The following is an 18,380-nucleotide window of genomic DNA, read 5'->3' as shown; positions in this document are numbered from 1 at the left end:
GTGAGAGAAATTACTGCCCAAAGGGTGCAGTCACCGTATATTCACCCCCCATTTTGCACTGGAGAGTTCTCTCGATTTCTCTGCTTTTCGCTTGGAGAGATGGTAGACTTTCGTAAGGCGCCTGAGTGGCGCCAGCCGGCCAAAAAGTATCCGAATCCTGCGCAGCATCAGCCGGAAAACAAGGGGTGGTGAAAGAGGAAAAGGATGCCCGGGATTCACTGCGTAATCCGATATGAATCAACACTGCGCGACAGGAAAACAGGTTCAAAGGACAATGCGGTTAGAGTCTTTGCTTTTTTAAATATTATTAGTTGTGTCGAGGCAAACGCTTAGTAATATAATAACAATATAACAAAATAAAATTTTGATTTGTCGCTATATTTCATATATATCTGTAATTATTTTTTCCTATTTGTAAAAAATATGTCACTATACATATATACTGCTGACTATTTCCAAAAGTATAGAATTGAATTAAATGGAAATAAGAGTGAATTCGATTTTAAAAAAGTACCTACAATATATATTTTTAACTTTGAGTTTCCTATTTTTGAGTAGATGTTTTTAGTCGGCTTCATGCCATTTTCATAGTCAACCACAACAATCGAAAAAACTATTTAAGACCCTCCATCAACCCTACTCCAAGTGGATATTGTAATTCGATACTGCCCATTAATTCAATTAACTTTATGTGGTCGTATAAGCTGAACAAGAGGAAGGAACAACTACACATGACACATCCTCCAACGCAGAAAACACAAAGGAAATAAAGTAAGAAAAGAAAACTGTCAGAGTCACATCGTTAAAATGGATGAATAACAACGAAGGGATAGATTTCTCCAAACACAATAAAAGGAGTCCAAATAGCCTCAATCTTGGCTCAATAGACCCTCTATTTAAACGGTTTCATGTTCCCCAGAAAGCTTATTTCCACTTAAAGATTTCTTTGAGCATTTTTTCATTGCACCCATCAATAGCAAATTACAGATGGCTAATAAAACACAGTAATCAAGGAAATATTCCTTAATTTTGGTGCAAACTGAGCAGAGGAAAAAATCCAACTTGGCCAGCGGCTGCCACGAATTTTCACAGTGGGAGCTTGGGCACAACCATTTCCACTCCTCCTCCATCCGCCTCCACTTTGAGTTTTCCTCCTGCACAACTGGCCACCAACCGATACCATCCGAATGCAAATGGAATGGAACCCATGCAAGGAGTCGGAGGTGGAGTCGAAGCCTCTCGCTAATTGGCAACCACTTTCCACCCAGAAGTCACACTGAGCTGCTAATGGACGTAATTTACTGGCGACAACGTTTTTCTATGAGCAAAACTAATTAATTGAGTGTACAGGAAAATGTGTAAAATCTATTTTCTTTTTTCAAAAAAAAATTGGGTATTACTTATTTATTCAAGTCTAGGTTTTAGCAATATTAATTCACAATTTATTTGCTGAATAAGATAATTTAATAAAGGATTTGCAATGCCTTTCTTTTTTATAGCAATTTTTATAGATAATTCAAAAAAGATTATTATTTTTTTACACTTCCAATTAGAAAATTGAATTTCTAAATAGAATTTTCCAAACTGGCTTTTCGAATTTTTACTTACTTTTCGAACACTTTGTAAGGCTCATCGTGGGATCTTGTTTACAATGACGTTCTTTTCGAAGATGTTTATAATTTATCGTGAATTGGCGATCGAAAAACGTTAAGGCACAAAGCTTACGGTTACGGTTTTGGGGCTTAATGCTTATAAAGGCACGCTCGGGCGTAGTGAATGTTTCCGTGTGTGTGTGTGTGGTGTTTGGTGTTTGAAGTGTAATTTTGGTGTTTAACAAGGTCTTTGGCGATCGATCGGTTGACGTTGTCATCGAAAGGCATTACGGGGCTTTGAAAGGGGGATTTTAAAAATCGTTGACTGCGACGGCAGCGCTGAATCAGGTGTGTCCTGCGACTCCTGCGAGTCCTGCGGATCCTGCGGGGCAACTGCTCGACGAGCTGAGGCACGTTTGTGGTGTTGGCAAACGGAGCGTACCGTTTTTGTACAGAAATTGTACGGAACCGAAACTGAATTTACAAATACTCAACACAAAACGATGGCAAAAACTGCTAACAATTTGGAAAATCTCAAAAAACGCGTATACATCATAATAACGTGGGAATTTTCAATATTTCTCAATTTTCGTTGGTTTTAACAAATAACATTTAAAATTTTTACGAGTTCTCTAGTGTAAAAGCGTCTTCCGTGTAAATGTTGTAAAGTATATATAAACGTGTGACTTTGTGTATATATATTGTTAAAAACGTGTAAAGCTTTGTAACAAATTTTTCAGATTTTTTTTTTTTTTTTGATTTTTTGTGTGTTTTTTCTGTTCTAAGGCAAATTAGTGGCAGAGTTTTTTGAGCGGCGATTGAATCGCATCGACTTAGGTTCTATTAAAAGTAAAGTATCTGTCCAAGGCACTCGACGACAAGTTAAAAGTTAAGAATACTTCTTAGGGATAAGGCACGAACTATGACGAAAAACAGGAACCGAAACGGTACAAAAGGCACTCGACCGCCAAACTTAACGAATTTTAATGGATTTTTTTTTGTTTTTCAAACTCAACAAGAACTCAGGCACAAAACGGTTTGTAAACGCGACTTGGATTTTATTTTTTTTTGGGTAACTATTTTCTGAACTGGCAAGTCCTGCCCGATCAGCGGCTAGGCCTAGAATGATGTGCTATGCCGGCGACACATCGTGAGCTTCTGATGTCAGCATCATTCATTCCACTAGTCGTAACCGTTGTGTGAATCCTCGACTCGACGGCGTCGTCCTGGCGCCGCCGATCGGCGCATGCTCCGCGGCCAGGATGTCACGGGACGCCAGGATGCTGCGATTCGGGATGAGACGGCATGTCCGGGCACTAGCCTGCTCGCCCGGCTGCGCGAAAAGGATGAGAGAGTAGGTGGATGGCTGTGGCAGGATCGTAAAAATTGCCTATCCTCCGTTTGTCCAAAAACAAGAAAAAAGCAAAAGGAACACCAGGAAGGGAGGGTTTGGGCTTGGGCTGCTGCAGAGTAACATTTTGGCTTTTTCACTTCGGTTTCTTGGTTTTCGACGTGTGTGTGTGTGTGCGGAAAATCCACCACCAACTGGGAGCGCCCAATGGGTGGCAATGGACCACCAATGGCTGAACTTCGCTTTCGCCTTATGTACAAGCGGAGTTGTTTTTGCCCTCGCCATTTACATGGCTCCAAATTGTATAAATTAAACTTGACTGAGTGGGCTTTTTTTCCTGTTTTTTTTTTTTTGCTGGGACATGCAAAATGAATAATGGTTAAAGAATACTGGGAAATCGGACAGCGGGAGATCCACGAAAAAACTCGCAACATCCCTTTAATTAAATCTTTCTGATTTGCCTTGATTAATTGTCACCGAATGAGTTAAGAAAATGTTCCAGCAATCTTTAAGATACAAATCAGGGGGGTTAGTATCTTGTAAGCCCAATCTCCACGCACAAACCCCACACTTATCTGTGCAATCGCTGTCGACATAAAAGCGAAGGAAAAACAACAAAAAAATAAGCTCAACTGGCGCGACATCCTGGCGCCAAAGCCACCATTTTGTCTGGCCATATAAACCCGAGTAAATGGGGATCCTTTATGGTGACTGTGTGTGTGTGAGTGTGTGTGTGTGTGCCTCGTCCTGAAACGCGTGTGGCTGCGTAGGAGTCCTGTGGTGGCCGCCCAAAGGAATCTGCACAGTTTTCACTTGTCTTGGAACACGTTTACTCCTTCGCAGCCATGTTTTCCCCCCCTGATGGCTTTGCCTTTTCCCTTGGCTAGAAGGATAACAAAATGCCATCGAGCTGCGCCAATGTGGAGCCTTTTTATGTAATTTGCACAGTTTTTATTTCTGTTTGTTAAGTGGAGGAGTAGAATTTGCCCAGATAAAGCTGACTCGCCTGAGGCATAAAACAGAGCCATAAAGTTCAAGGAGGCATATCTCTTTTTATAGGTGGATATTGACAGCTAGATCTCCTTGATTAATTGTGATTTGTAGCCCAAAAAGAGAACAGTTTAGCTTCTTAGGGTATTATAAAAATAACTAACATACGTATCTATCATAATGATAATTAATATAGGTTGCCATAAAAGAAAGTACAAACTTAACACAACTATCCCCCAAATCTTAAAACAAATTATTTGATTATGCAAATATTAATTGACACCTTCACTCACCTCAATTCGTTGTTAGCCGCTTATCTTCGATTTAGTTTCGGTTGTTAAGCGGATAGTGAAGAAATATGTTTAACGAAAGTTGTTTGCTGTGTGTGCGCCCGTGTGTTTATGTGTATGTGTGTGTGTAAGTGTTGGCAGTGTTAGGTGTGGTCGTTGTTGTTACGTTGTTTGTTTCTTCGTTGCTTGTTGCGGTTGTCGTTTGTTTGATTTGTTTAGAAGATCTGCAAATAGAAGAGCAGAGCGAACGGTTAAAACTGCGTTTGCAAACGTGGCGGCAAGAAAATCTCTATCTATCTATCAAGTTGCCACTGTGGCAACTTCAAAAGCCCAAAGCAATCCACTCAGCAAACTGCAAACAGCAAGCGCAGAGAGCATTTTTCCTGTTTTCATTTTCCATATTAGCTCAGCTCGACCTCGGCGCCGATGGGTGGATGAGTCTGTTCAGTCTGTAGAGTCTGTTAGGTGGGGCAAGTAAGTAAGCGAGGAGACTCGATGCCGATACAGCTGCACATATATGGCTAGATGTCGGCATTGCGGTTAATGCCACCAAGGCAGCCGGAGCAAGAGCAGCCAGCAGCCAGCGATATGTCCGCACATAGAATACCATTCCAAGAATGCTGCACCAGACTTTTCCATTAGCGCTCGCACATCGCCAGCGACTTTTGTTTACAGCAGCAGAAAAAATATCAATCAACACCCAAAAGCCCAAAAGAGTGCATCAATGGTGCAGTTGGGGATCGGGGCAAGAGTCGGTGGCATCCGATAGAGAGTTGTCAGCAGCAGCTGGACAAGAATGCGGTTTTTTGGGTCTCCATTTCATTGGGAAATGGTTATTACTAGTAATCCCATGACAACAACCTCTGGAATTAATGTGTACTTAAAAAAATGCCTGAAGAACATTTGTAAACACAATTTTATATCGTTCTTTAATAACGAAAACAAGTCTTAAAAAATGTTTATGAAAGCTTAAAAAAATTACACGATTACAATTTGAGGGACTAAAGAATGTATGCTCTTAATCCTTTAAAAAATATAGAACTCAAAATAAACGTATGATTACATGCATAAGACATTATTCAGAAGTTTTCCAGAAATGAGTAACTAAATGATCAGACCGCCATTTTAGTTACTCAGAGGAAAAGTATGATATTAAAATGGAGCAATGGAAACCAATTAAATGACTCAAAACTTAAAATATCACAAAAACAAATTAATCATTTACTTGTAACATTGGATTAAAATTCTTTGTTTTCGGTAATATTAATTGAATTTAAGTTTTAAAACGCCTGTGGCATATATTTTTCATACAAAACCAAGAGATAAATAGCTTTCACTAAATAAAATTTTATAATTAGCTATTTTATGAATACTTAGGTGATATTAACAACCACAAATCTGAGACAAATCGGCTTAAAAGCTCACAGCCGCGTCTGTTACAGGTGCAGGTCAGCACCTCGTCTCGTTGGCATAACTAAAGATTGGGGCGTGGGTGCCGCCCACTGATCTCCTGGCCCCCATTCAGCCTCCCCCTCCCCCTCCCCCGCCGCTCCGTTCCACTCAATGAAAGCGAAAATGCGATTGTGGGCGGTGGACAAGTTTGTGTAGTTTGGGCTTAGTAGGTCGACAGCTGATTGCGTTCGTACATCGGTTGGCATAGGTTGGCATGTGTATCGTTCGTTCTTCGCGGAGCAATCAAAATTACAAAACGATAGCGTCACGTAGTTATAGCGAACACAATCTGAGACCTTGGCACGATTCTGCCATGCAGCCAGATGTCGGGTTAGGTGCTCAGGCACGTTCTACAATGCCGTACCTCCGTACCACCGAACCTCCGAGTTCGCTGAAAGGGTTCCGAGTGCTTTATGGCCAAGACAGCCAACATGGACACGACAGCAGATTAAGGGGAACTGTTGAATAGGTTTATTGACCCGAACACCATGAGATATGCGGAGATAAAAACGGGGGATATTCACGCTTCCCTTAAAATTAAACAGATACTTGTTGTTTGCCTAATTCCCACCATTATTGGATTAAGCTTTTAAATTAGCAGCCTGTCACTCCGTGCCTTGAAAAACGCTAATAACGTGCACACATGAAGACAAATAAAATAATACATCATACATGCGGGCGGTGCTTAAATCAGCTTCCAATGCTATAAATCACATCGCAACTCACATAAAAAAGAAAAGAGAGAAAGGAGAATTTAAATAAGCTGCCAAAGAAAATTCAACGTAAAATGTGTTGAAAAGAGTGGCCGAGGAAAAAGTTCCCTATACGATAAAAGCAAAACAGATTTTAATTAAACCAAAACAACATTCGGGCCTCATACGCCATGCTAGATGTGCCCAATCCTACATCCATTCTATATATATGGATCTCTATAAATACCCGGCATAAACGAGAACTTTCAAGGTAAACAAATCATGGATTTTCCATTCGATGCACCCACGAATAAAATCAGTGAGCAGTTTTGAAACCGAAAGTGTGAAGAAAGGCAATCCCCACGGATTAAACTTGCCCCCCGATCAAAATTGTGGCACGATTTCTATTCAGGACTGGAAATAGAACACTGCCACCAATGCGAAGAGACTAAGGTTCCCAAGAAGCCGGCATCATAATCTTCACACAGTGGAATTATCCCCAGGCGATCGCCTAATACTACACAGATCTCAAATCCAACGAAATAGTCCCCCTGCCGAGCTTTCACTGTACTTGGCTGACGGCGACGCAGATGATGATGCTGCTCTTGGCTCATTCATTTGCTTACTATATTTCGTTTTTTTTTCTTTTTTGCTTTTTGCTCATACCCTGAGTCATAGATGAATTTATAGAAATTTCAATTTTGTGTACTACTACATGGGCCAGTTTGGAGGTCCGACACAGATGGCCAGTGCGATCCCCACCGGCGACTCGCCTGATTATTAGTTGCGCTTGAGTAATGTAACAGCAGCATCAAACGATTCATGCGAACTTTTATTTCACTTTTCATGTCAGCGGAAATTGGCAGGCGGTCAGCGAAACACACAAAAAAAGGTCGTTAAACAAATGTGTCACGATCCAGTGAAAAGGTACTGAAAATGGTTTAATGAGTGCTATTACGTCTGCCGAAAGCTGCTCAGTTTAACATAGTTTTTCCCAAAAACAATTATGTTTGTTCTGTGGAAGCTGTTTGTGTTACTCTAAAACTTAAACAGAAAAACGTGCTAACTAAAATTTATTCTGTTGAAATACTATGAATAAAAGCAGCTAGGATTTTTTGTTTGATTTAATTAATGTTTAGTTCTAAAACGAATAGTTTTTCCTAAATCACTTGAACAATTTTATTAAAGAACATGTGATATTCTTTGTCAAAAAATTCCAGTGAATATCGCAGACATGATACACAATGCCTATATACGTAAGAGTAATAATGTTTATTTGGCGATTTGCTCATTCAACTTGATTTCGTTTACATTTGCAGCACTTATAAACAACAGTCACGTTCTTACGTTTTCTTCTCTGAGTCCGTGGTCATTCAACTTTACTCAAATGATCGCCAATAAACACTTTTTGGTTTGAATCACATTCTCCTTGAGCTTGAATTTACTTCGTTGATTTTCCCCAAGGAAAACTATCAAAGTTGAGTGGCTGGATAAAAAGTAAGGCCCGCACTCCGGCACTTCCAACCAAACCCGCTACGGGGGTCAAGTTGGCAGATTTGACATACAGACTATATGTGCACCTCGGATAACCCCTGACTGTGGCTGTAATTTGAGTAAACAAGACATCGTCGCCGGGGCAACTCTCAGCAATGAGCAATGTGGCCAACAATGGGGCTCAAATTTGTGTATCGCTATCAGCATCGCCAGCAACAACAATGGGCGGCCAATGATGATGGCCAAATCCAGATAAAAGATGCATTAAAAGTAACAAAATACACAAATAAACAAACGAACAATCCAGCCGAAGGATGGCTGGAGATCCCTAGATGGATGGGTGGGTGGATGGATGGCTGGATGGGTGGATGGCTGGCCTTTCGTGCAAACAAACAAATCAAATCGAATGAATCGACGACGACAAAAGTGACGTCAAAAGGGAAAGGCTGCAGCAAGTGGGTGGTTGCGGCGATGGGATCGGGTTGACTCAAAAGGTCTCGATGGCCCTGTAATTTTCAATTATCATCAAGGTGGTGGCACATCAATGTGTGGCCAAATTATGTCAGCCAAGCGATAAGGATCAATGTTCTAATTACAATCCCTGATGAAGGAGCGTGTGCGTAATTAGCTCAACTTTTGATACGCAAGCTTATCCATTAACAAACAACTTATTTACTCCTTAACGAAGTGGGGTAAATGCCAAAATATAATGAGATATATTTTGGGAAGTTAACAAAACTCTTTTATAAGAATGGAATATTTAAAATTCTTGAATTTTCATCAAACTCATTCAACGGAAGCACAACTTTGATTGTCAAATCAGCCAATTTTTTGCATTGCAAAACAATCTAAAATAAAAGAAATTGTTTTCTGAAGATTGCAAAACTTTATTTTGGAAAAGAAATAATTCCGTTTGGCAAATTTTACAATCTCTATCTAACAACGAAATACAGAATATTCCTTGTTATAATTTTATGCAAATTGTTGGGGAATTTTGAAGTTCAGATTTACTGCAAAGCTCTTTATTTGTAATTGCCTGTCAGCACATTTATGGACTTTGCTGTATATATCCCTCCAAGAAATTTCATATTTCCTGGCATGGATTGCCGTAGCTTCCTTCCTTCCTTCCTTTTCTTCATCGAGTAACAACACCATCTACATACGAAAGACATTGCCAAGCAATTTTATGATTGGATGCCAAGTTCCCTTCCCATGTCACACTGGCTGCCCACTTAAGATGGAGCCCCTCCTTTGAGTCACCCTCCTTGGTGGCCGCCTCCCCCCAGCTCTTCCAACTCCTTCTTGTTTTCTGCCCCTCATCCACAACCGACGTCGTCAATCGGAGACGGCAAAAAATTAGGCTCCCGCCTGTCGGGCTCCAATGGATTTTCGCACAAGTGAGTGCCAAAAGCGACAGTGCCACACTATATATATACACACACAACTCGTACACAATTTAATATGTGCGTATTTATGTGTGTTTATTTTTATAGAAATATAACAAATAGTTAGGGGCATCCCTGCCAGAGGAAACTGCAGCTGAATTGACTTTGAGGGGCAGCACTCGAATGCCAATGCATCTGAAAGCCGAATAAGAAATGAATTTTTACATTTTCACACTCACTCACTCAATCGCTGACACTGGCGACACACAAAGCAGTTCCATTGATTAAAAGAGGCACCCAATCCCAATCCCCCGGCCAGATGGAAATAAATTGCGAGACAAGGCCAAGCCCAGCGATAACTGCCGATGGACACGACAGTCTCCGGGAAAAAGGGGCGACAGTCGGAGGAGAGATAATCAAATCAGGAAAGGAATGCATAAAATGTGGGGTTAAATACAGAAGAACTCCTCTAGTTCTCAAGGTCCAAAGAAGTCATTAAGCGAAACTGAGTCACGAAGCATAAGCCTCTTATTAGGAGTTTATTGAGTGGAATCATCAAAGGATTTTAGTTCGTTTGACTTTTAGATGGTTTGAGATAACATTAAAATTCTGTATTTTGTTATTAATCAAATTTATCATATTCACAAGATATTTGAATTGATTATAGACCTTAAAACAGCCTGAAGGTAAGTTTCTTTTTTAATTTATCGAAAGCCAATCAATCATAATTCAATTTGCTTTCAGTGTGCTCATTTCACCTAACAGCCTGGGTAAGAGAGATTTGAAAAGCTATATTAAGTGTTTTCCTCGACGCTATAGACCTATAAAATCGGAACCCACAAGATATCCAGCTACTCTTCGTTATAGACCCGCTCGACGGGAATTGGGGGCGTGACAAACCGCAACCCGTTGCAATCGGAATGCCAAAGCTGCTGACTTATCGACTGACCGCATCGAATGGTTTCGCTGATGGACTGACAGATTGATGAAGTGCCCAAATGCGTGTCCGAAAGCAGAAAAGCGCCAATGAATTACTGACGTAATCAACCCGGGATTTACGACACCCACAACGACATAGGAGACGTCAATCCGAACCGATCGGAGGGCCGCGGTGCCCAGCCCAACCCACTTCCACCGGCGATAAACGAAACAAATAAAATGATACGTCCTCTCGCCGTGTTCGGTAGTCAGTCGATGGGGAAAATTAATTTTTGCATAAATCTTCGCATGCGTTTGTTTGCATACAAACATGGTGACAATAAAAGTCAAGCCGCCGAAGTCAGGCAGCAAATGCGAATGAATATACTTTCAGTTTATTTTTAGAGGCGAATGCATATTCTTTATCAGCATTAATAGTAAACAAGGGGTCGTCTCTCTCCACCGACTTTTAATGACTCAACGATGAGTGTGCGTGCGAAAAGGGAATGCAAATCGAGTTGAGTTGAGTTGAATCGAATCGAATTGAGAAGGAAATGTTCGAAATTCCGATTCAGATGGTCGATTCTGGTCTTCGTTTCCACCTCCGCCACTCGAGTTCCGCGTAATTAAGAAACATTCCAAAACAATAAACTATTCCACAATACGAGGCATCCAATCGAACTCAATATGGAATCTTCTACGAGTTCTCTCAGTTGTGGCCCGTTTTGTTTATTTAGCATTTTGGTTGTTTGAATCGGGTCCGGTGCAAAAGCGAAACATGTGTGCCGCAGCATTAAGCCCACATGATCTCCAAGTAGTTGTGTCTGCTATACAGAGAACAAAATTTAAGATCTTCTCTTAATGTCTAGAAAAACACAAATTACCTTTCTATTCACTTCCTATTTCCGGAATGAAATACTTCGATGCATACAAACATTTTATGTTCTTGACTTCTAATTGATAATATCTTTCTTAATAGCTTGAACATATTTGAATGCTTGTCAAGCAGTTTAATGTTGTCTTAACACAAGCACTTAAAGAACTTGTTTTCCCAGTGTATCTATATATAAACTATGTATATTCAGCATGTATGCATCCATGTATCTAAAGTGCAATACAAAACCATTGAAAACGCTGAGGCGTTAAGAAAATAGAGCGCACACACCAGTTGTTATTTTTATTTTTTAATTGTTATTACGCTGTTCGTTTTGTTTTTGTTCTTTTTGTTGCCGCCGCCGCAGTTGTTTAGGGCGTTGAATTTTGATATTGTTACGAATTGGTTGGGTAGCTTAATTTGCTTTAATTGAGCTTGAAACATGCGGCGAACAAATGACTGGAAAATCGAAATAAATCAAAGGTAACACGAGTGATTGGCAATATTGAATAGCACTTGAAAAGCGTTTTTTGCACGGGAAAGTGTAAAGTGTGACGCTGGTTAACTTTCTCTAGAAATATAATTGCGAATTTATTAATTCGAAACCCTTTTCAGTGACACTTTTCATTATGCACCCATCAAAAACTTCCCATTTTACGCTTGCCATATGAAATTCAATTAATCCCGAATATATAAATAAATCCTCGTTGCAAAAACATCCCCGGGACATCAATCTGCGTTTCGAAAGTTGTATGGCCAGCACTCATTGGAAGACCTTTGCACTCGGACTCTCGTCCCGCCCAGAGCAAAGCGAATTAATGAATACAGCTCAATTAATAAAACAGCGAACGAAAAGTATGCAAAACCATAAAAAAGAGCCAAGCAGATACAAGTGGAAAATGCAGTCACTTGTCTGGCAGCGTCGGCAATCGAAACGTGCCCCAAAATGGGCAACACAAGCTGCTGCAAGCTGCCCACCAGCGTTCCACCAGTGACCGAGTTACAAATCAGTTTGCTCAATGAATTGCCGCTCTATCGAAACCGAATGTACACGCAGCACCAGACTTTAAGCACTTTAAAGACCCGCAGATCACTCAACGAATTCATGGTACTATTTTTTCGGATAAATAGTAAGCCTAATGCTTATTGAGAAACTTCTTATTGGGTCATAGGTATCATATACATACAGAGGCAGTCAAATCTGAAATGGGTTTGCAAGTACATTTTATCACTTTTCTAATCTAATAATTTCAGATGTACTTTCTTCGCCTTATTATCAGCATGTCTTTGAAAAGGTACATATTTCTTGGGTTGAAAGAAGTGAATGAAATCGAATTGCAGATAAGATGGTGAAAGTAGAACACTCCCTAACTTAGTTTTGTTTGAAAAATCAAACGCATACCAAACATCTTATCTTTAATAGAGGGAAATGTTGAAGTATTTATTGTGAGGAAGAATGTGTCAGTAGAATGGTCAACTACCAGAAACAAGTGTGGTTAGTAAATCATCAAGAAACCATTTCAAATTTCTGAACCACCTTTTAATGAGCTGTACTATTAAGTCATGCTTTTGGGTATTTCGGCTTTTGAGTTTGTTGAGTGTATTCATAGCTTGCCGGATGCAAAGCGTCCCCACGTCCACGTCCACATCCGAAATATTTGGTGGATGTGGAGCCGATGCACTGCCCACACAGCGGCATGGAGTGAAAATGAGCTCCGATCTCGATTTCTTTATGTTTCCGAAGCGTGTTTATGTGGCCGGCATTCCAAAAACGAAGCCCACAACTAATAAGGTCAAAAAGCTCGAAAGAGAGAGGCCGAGTATAACAACAGCTTTAAACGAGCGCATTGACATTTTGAGATAATGGATAAATAATACAAAATACGCCCACAAAATGGAGCGTCGGCGAAATTTGCCAAACAATCGGACAAAAAATGTGAGGAAAACGGCACAAAGGAAAGAGAAATTATGACAAAACACTGAAAGACGCGTGATATTTAAATAAATACGAAAAGAAGAGAACGGAAAGAGCGCAAAAACGATAAATCTACTTACAGATACAAAACAAATCTTAGCGTATGTGTATCTTGAAGATAAATCGTATTTATGGGGGAGGGGTGTAGGAGGTCAGCCAGCTGCTAGGCAAACGAGAAATATAGAATGAAATATCTGTGTCTGTTTAGGGTACACAGTAAACAATATTTATGTCATCACAAGTTCAATAAAATAAATTCTTTATCAAAAAAAATTTAATCAAATTTATTGATCTCTCTAACTTTTGGAACCCTTCGACACAAAAAACAAAAAAGAGAAAAAAAATCAACCAAATAAATCTAATGAGATCTTTAAGACGATCGTGTTGAGCTTTTCATTTTAAAAATCAACAGAAATTCATTCCACATTGAAATATAAAATGATGAGTTGAAAACAACTTGTATTATACGCTATAACATCATGATCTATAATAATCTTAATTTTTTTTCTGTGGACTAGCGTAAAGTCAGGGGCAGACATCAAAAAACAGACGTCGACGCAGGCGCCGGCAGAGCGATGAGGTAATTTTCAGCTTGTTTTATAAAACTTCTAAAATCCGAAATGAGGAAAGGGTTTTCCGAGGGTTTTTGGCGCGCACCGCGCAGGCGTAACGCACAATTTACGTTTGGGTCGAGTTACACAATGGGTTTGCTTATTTCTGGCACATGTTCCCCTCAGAATGGGTAAAAATAACACCATATGTCACGCACTTATACTCGCGCACTTCGTATACCTTCTTTATTTTCCACAATTAAGCTTGATACTCTTTTGATATTTGAACTTGAACGATATTTGAGATATGCGAGATATACATATATATACGTGCACGAGTCGAATATATATATATATATATATTTGTATAGCAATATCGGGCGCGGCACAATCGAACGAATTGGCACCGACGGCGGACAAAACTCGAATGAGCGGTTCGTAGAGGCGAGTGGTTCGCTGGGTTCCATGGGAAATATGAGCAGCACGAGCAACAGATGGGAGAGCTCCGAAGAGAGCCACCTGCTAGGCTCTCTTCGGATTCTTCTGGTTCTTCAGATTCTCCTGATCGCCGTCTGCAAATGTAAACAAAACAAAAGGTGCCAGCAGAAGAGAGGCAAAGAGGAGCATGCGGTGGCCAGGGAACCAAGGTGATGGACCCGTGCCAGTGGTGACTAATCTTTGGGCCCAACTTATGGCCGTTTCTTTCTTCTCACAAAAGAGGCATAGAGGAAGCGACAAAGTGGAAGTGGAAGTGAGCTTAGTCACTTGAGTAATTCTACGAAAAAGGTATTACTGCTACTTTCAATCAAGGGCTAATACAATCAAACTTTTACAAAAATTATTGGCGTAATAGTCATAAAATAGAAATTCTATATTTGTTTACTAGTATTAAAATATTTTGTTTATGTTTTTATCAAGCGCTAATTTCTATAATAACTATACTAAACTTGCTAAAAATAATTCCTTAGTTGTTTAACATCTAAAGAAGATTCCACAAAGTCTAACGTTCTAACATTTTAGGCAAAGTTCAAAAATAACTTAATATAATTCACTCTCCCCTTTCATTAAAATACGGGTAAACAAAAGAAGCGAAATAATGGCCTGTTGACTTCAATTAGGCCCAATTATTAACGCAATTGAGGAGCTGCGCCGAGTGAAATCTTTTTACCATCCTCAGCGGGATGTCAGCACGAGTTTCTCAGTCCTCGGATCTTCGGGGGTTGCAGAGTTAACTCCACAATTAAGTTGAGAATTGAAGTCAATTTGCGAATCCCGCGATTCCGACTCTTCAATCGGGGTTATCTTATCGTTGTTGGAATGTTGCCTATATATACTGCACCCTCTCTTTCTCCGGCTGTTCAATCAACTCAGATAAAGCCGACAAACCAAACCAACTGCTGGGCTGATAATCATGCCCCGTAGTCGCAGTTGGACCCTCGTTAATTGAATTATATTCGCAGCTTTGGCTAAAAGAAAACAAAACGTTGCACTTTAATTAGCATAAAACGTAGGCGAGACATACAAACAAACATACAAATGCGGGCGTTCCCTTTTATTTTTTTTTGGGAGTACTACGTTTACAACAAGAACTTGGCCAAAAGGGCGGAATTCGCGTGACCATCACAACACAGTGGATTGACCAAATTTCGGAGGGGGTTACGTATGTAGTGGGGATGACGACTCCACCCCGGAGGAGCACCCACTAGGCGGCAACAACAAAATATGCGACCGAATTCTTGTTGGCCAGCAGTCGCAGCTGAATTTACACTTGCTTTGTTTGCCCCCTTTTTTTACCCAGGCGAAATATTTGTCAACTAATTTACACTTTTCGGTTACTAAACAGTGATTAACTTACAGAAACACACGGCGAAAAAGGCTTAAAGAGTGCTAAAATCGAGTAAATAAAACTAACACTTTACAAAATATTCGTCGTAGATAGGACAGTGTGGCCGTTCGCCGAGCGGCTATCGATACATCGGTGCGGCACTTAAGCGTTAGTGCGTTTAAATTAAACACAACTAATTATACAAATTATAAGTTAAGTTACTAACTAAAATTGTTTTAACTAAACTTAACAAGTATTTCTAATTCACCTGGCTGCGAATAAGCTCATATGCCCTGCACTGTTAAACCTTAGTCGGACTGTTAAATGCAGGGTCACCCTAAGAGCTTGGAGCCAGAGCGCCAAATTTAAAAGCCGCCAACTAATGCTGTTTTACTTAAACAAGGCTTACAAATCCAGCAATATCAACTTAAATGATTTAAAACAACAACCCAAAATGATAAATGAAGGTCTTTGGCGCACCCCCACAAAAACTTGATAAATTTGTCTGCCTTTCCTGAAATTTCTCCGAGACGATCATCGTTTCCGTTTTGATTTTGGGCGATTGGAGGGCAGCCAAGTGTACAAGTAACAACCCTCAAAGAAGCCAGTCAATCTAAGGGCCGAAAAACAAAAACTAGCCGAAATCATAAAAATAAGCGAGCAAATTCATGAGTTTGGCAAAGTCAGCGGACCGCATATAGCGCGCGACTTTGGGGGCCCTTTCACTGGGGTTGCTTTCCCTTTGCCAGCTAAATAAAAATAAATTTAATGTTCCTGTTTTTTTTTCTCCTTTCTCGACTTGTCAAGGATATTAATACGTACATGGCTATATGGTAAGCGTAATTTATGCTGAAAAACATCTCGAGCATAAACAGGAAACAAGAGTCCACGCTCCCATTTCTTGCAGCACTAAGAAAAATTAAGATGCATTTGTATATATTATAAAAGATAAACCTATATATTAATTTATTAAAACAGACAGTTGTATAAGCTATACTTATTTTTTAAATCAACAAACTGTCAACAAGATAAAATTTTCAAATTAGCCACACATATATTTTGATCCTGTAAAAATCTATTTACTATAACTAATATTTACTATTTTTTTTCTGTGCAAGTCTCAGTCCTCTAGAACTTTGGGAAATTTCTTGAAATAAAGTCAAGTTCGAGGCTTGGGCGTAAATTCAATTAATTTCAATCGAACGCCTGTCGTTCTGGGCATCCGGCATTGATGTCCCGCGATCCAGGACTGCCAAAACAGATACCCAGATGGAAGATGGAGGATGTAAGGATATGGACTCACCCCTCGGACCGATAAATCTCGGAACCGGCACACTCGCACACACACGCCTGTTTGGCCTGCTGGCCAAAAACCCAAGAACCGAACGCATTCGACATGTGTCCTGGCGCTCCTGCTGCGTCATTGCTTTAGTTCCGGTTGAGTTTCTGCCAGCGCTCGCCAAGATTTATGTCACTTTGTTGGGACAACAAAGGGGCTGCGAATGCGTCCGGGGTTCTCGAAATAAAAACCCGATTCGCAAATCCTTTCCTCGAGTGACCCACTTGGGACTGACCAGCGAGGAGCAACGCTAATTGAGCGATCTTCCGGTTGGCTAATGGGTTAAGCCGGGCCAAGTGCCCATATATCATGTCCTTGGCTGTGATAATTTCGGCATTTTATCAACCAAAATTTAGAGGGTTTTTGGCTCTTCCTTAGATTTATGACCATCTAATTGAGTTTGTAGTTATCCGAATGCATTTCTGGTTTTTGGTTGCGGATGCCCAATCATTAAAGTTCTTCAGAGACCAATAAAAAGGGTAAAATATAACTAATAAATATCATATTTAATGCTCTTCTAAAACCAGGAAAACTTTGCATTTTAATAATTATTTCAGCCGTCCTTTTTCTCAAATTTTCTTTAATGTTCCGGAAACGCGTAAACTCGTTTTAATATCGCCCGACAAATTCCCCACAAATTTGAAGCACTCGAACGACATTTGCATGCGGGCAACTACAAAAAAGAGGCGAGAATAAAACTTATATTGAGAACAACAAAAATTTATGAAAATACATTAGGGCGAGGCTGAAAAAACAAGCTAACGACTACAAATTGCCGACAGCCGTTCATCCCAAGGCACGCTTCAAACCCTTGGATGAATTCGAGATCGGAAAAAAAGGAAGGGGAGTTTTTGGCCACAAATTATTTTTATAGCTGAGCCCGATCCCAGGCACGAGTACGGAGTGTTATGCGCCTGAGATTCTCATAACCAATCCGGGACTAAGCCCGTGGAAGTGCCCGGATGGACGTCTCGGTCGTAAAAAGATGAGGATAACTCTAAGGACTGCACGGGGAAAAATTTAAACTAAATATAAAGAGTTTTATTTAAGATCCCATTTGATTTATATTTATACATACTTTGTAAATAAAGAAGGTATTCATAAATTTATGTATTTAAGAAATGGATCTTCTCACATTTAAGCATGTGAAACTTGAAGGAATATTATTATTAAACTCTAAACTGCTAAAACAAATTAAGACAGTTACCTTTAATTTCTTCATTTCCCTCTTTAATGCCTATTGAGTTATTTAAACTGCACCTTGATTAATATTACATCTTTTTTTTTTTTTTAAACTGCATAATCCTTAACATTTTTCTCCAAGTGAAAATAAAAGCAGCAGTGGATGTTGTGCCGTGTCATTGTCATTGTCACTGTCGTCTGGAGGCAAGGACATGGAAGAGAGCAAATTTTAATTGATGACGATTTCATTAAAATTTCAGCCAGCCGCGGCGGCAATGCTTAAAATCTACATCCTGCACACCCAGCGTGGGGCAATAAAAATGCAAACAAGCGGCGCGTGGGCGATGTCCTTGCTCCAGGACATGATGAAGAAGATGATGTCGGGTTAACTCGCCCAGCGAAGCGTGAAGGATGCAAAAAGTTAATCGCTCAGGCGGACGGCCCGGCACTTTGTATCTGGCCAGATGTGT

The 18,380-nt window shown here is 40.1% G+C and overlaps 1 protein-coding gene across 6 annotated transcripts in view; it reads right to left on the bottom strand.

The window, feature by feature from the left end:
• Window positions 1-15,514, bottom strand: part of LOC108088970 (talin-2) — a 30,116-nt gene extending 14,602 nt beyond the window's left edge. For 4 of the 6 annotated variants that reach the window (XR_001771263.1, XM_017186998.2, XM_017187001.2 and 1 more), the window contains exons 1-2: window positions 15,420-15,514; window positions 4,227-4,447 (exon numbers count right to left, since the gene is read on the bottom strand). The gene's annotated coding sequence lies outside the window, so the exon portion shown is untranslated. Of the gene's footprint in view, window positions 1-1,608; window positions 2,758-4,226; window positions 4,448-13,805; window positions 13,997-15,419 lie in introns of those variants that run through there. The other 2 variants (XM_017186999.2, XM_017187000.2) reach the window with 2 other exon arrangements.
• Between the last annotated feature and the right edge of the window lie 2,866 nt (window positions 15,515-18,380).

Source organism: Drosophila ficusphila, unplaced genomic scaffold, assembly GCF_018152265.1.
Source record: "Drosophila ficusphila isolate 14025-0441.05 unplaced genomic scaffold, ASM1815226v1 contig_106, whole genome shotgun sequence".
In the NCBI taxonomy this organism is placed as follows: domain Eukaryota; kingdom Metazoa; phylum Arthropoda; class Insecta; order Diptera; family Drosophilidae; genus Drosophila; species Drosophila ficusphila.
The sequence above is the reverse complement of the archived record's forward strand: the minus strand, read 5'-3'. Positions and strand labels throughout refer to the sequence as shown.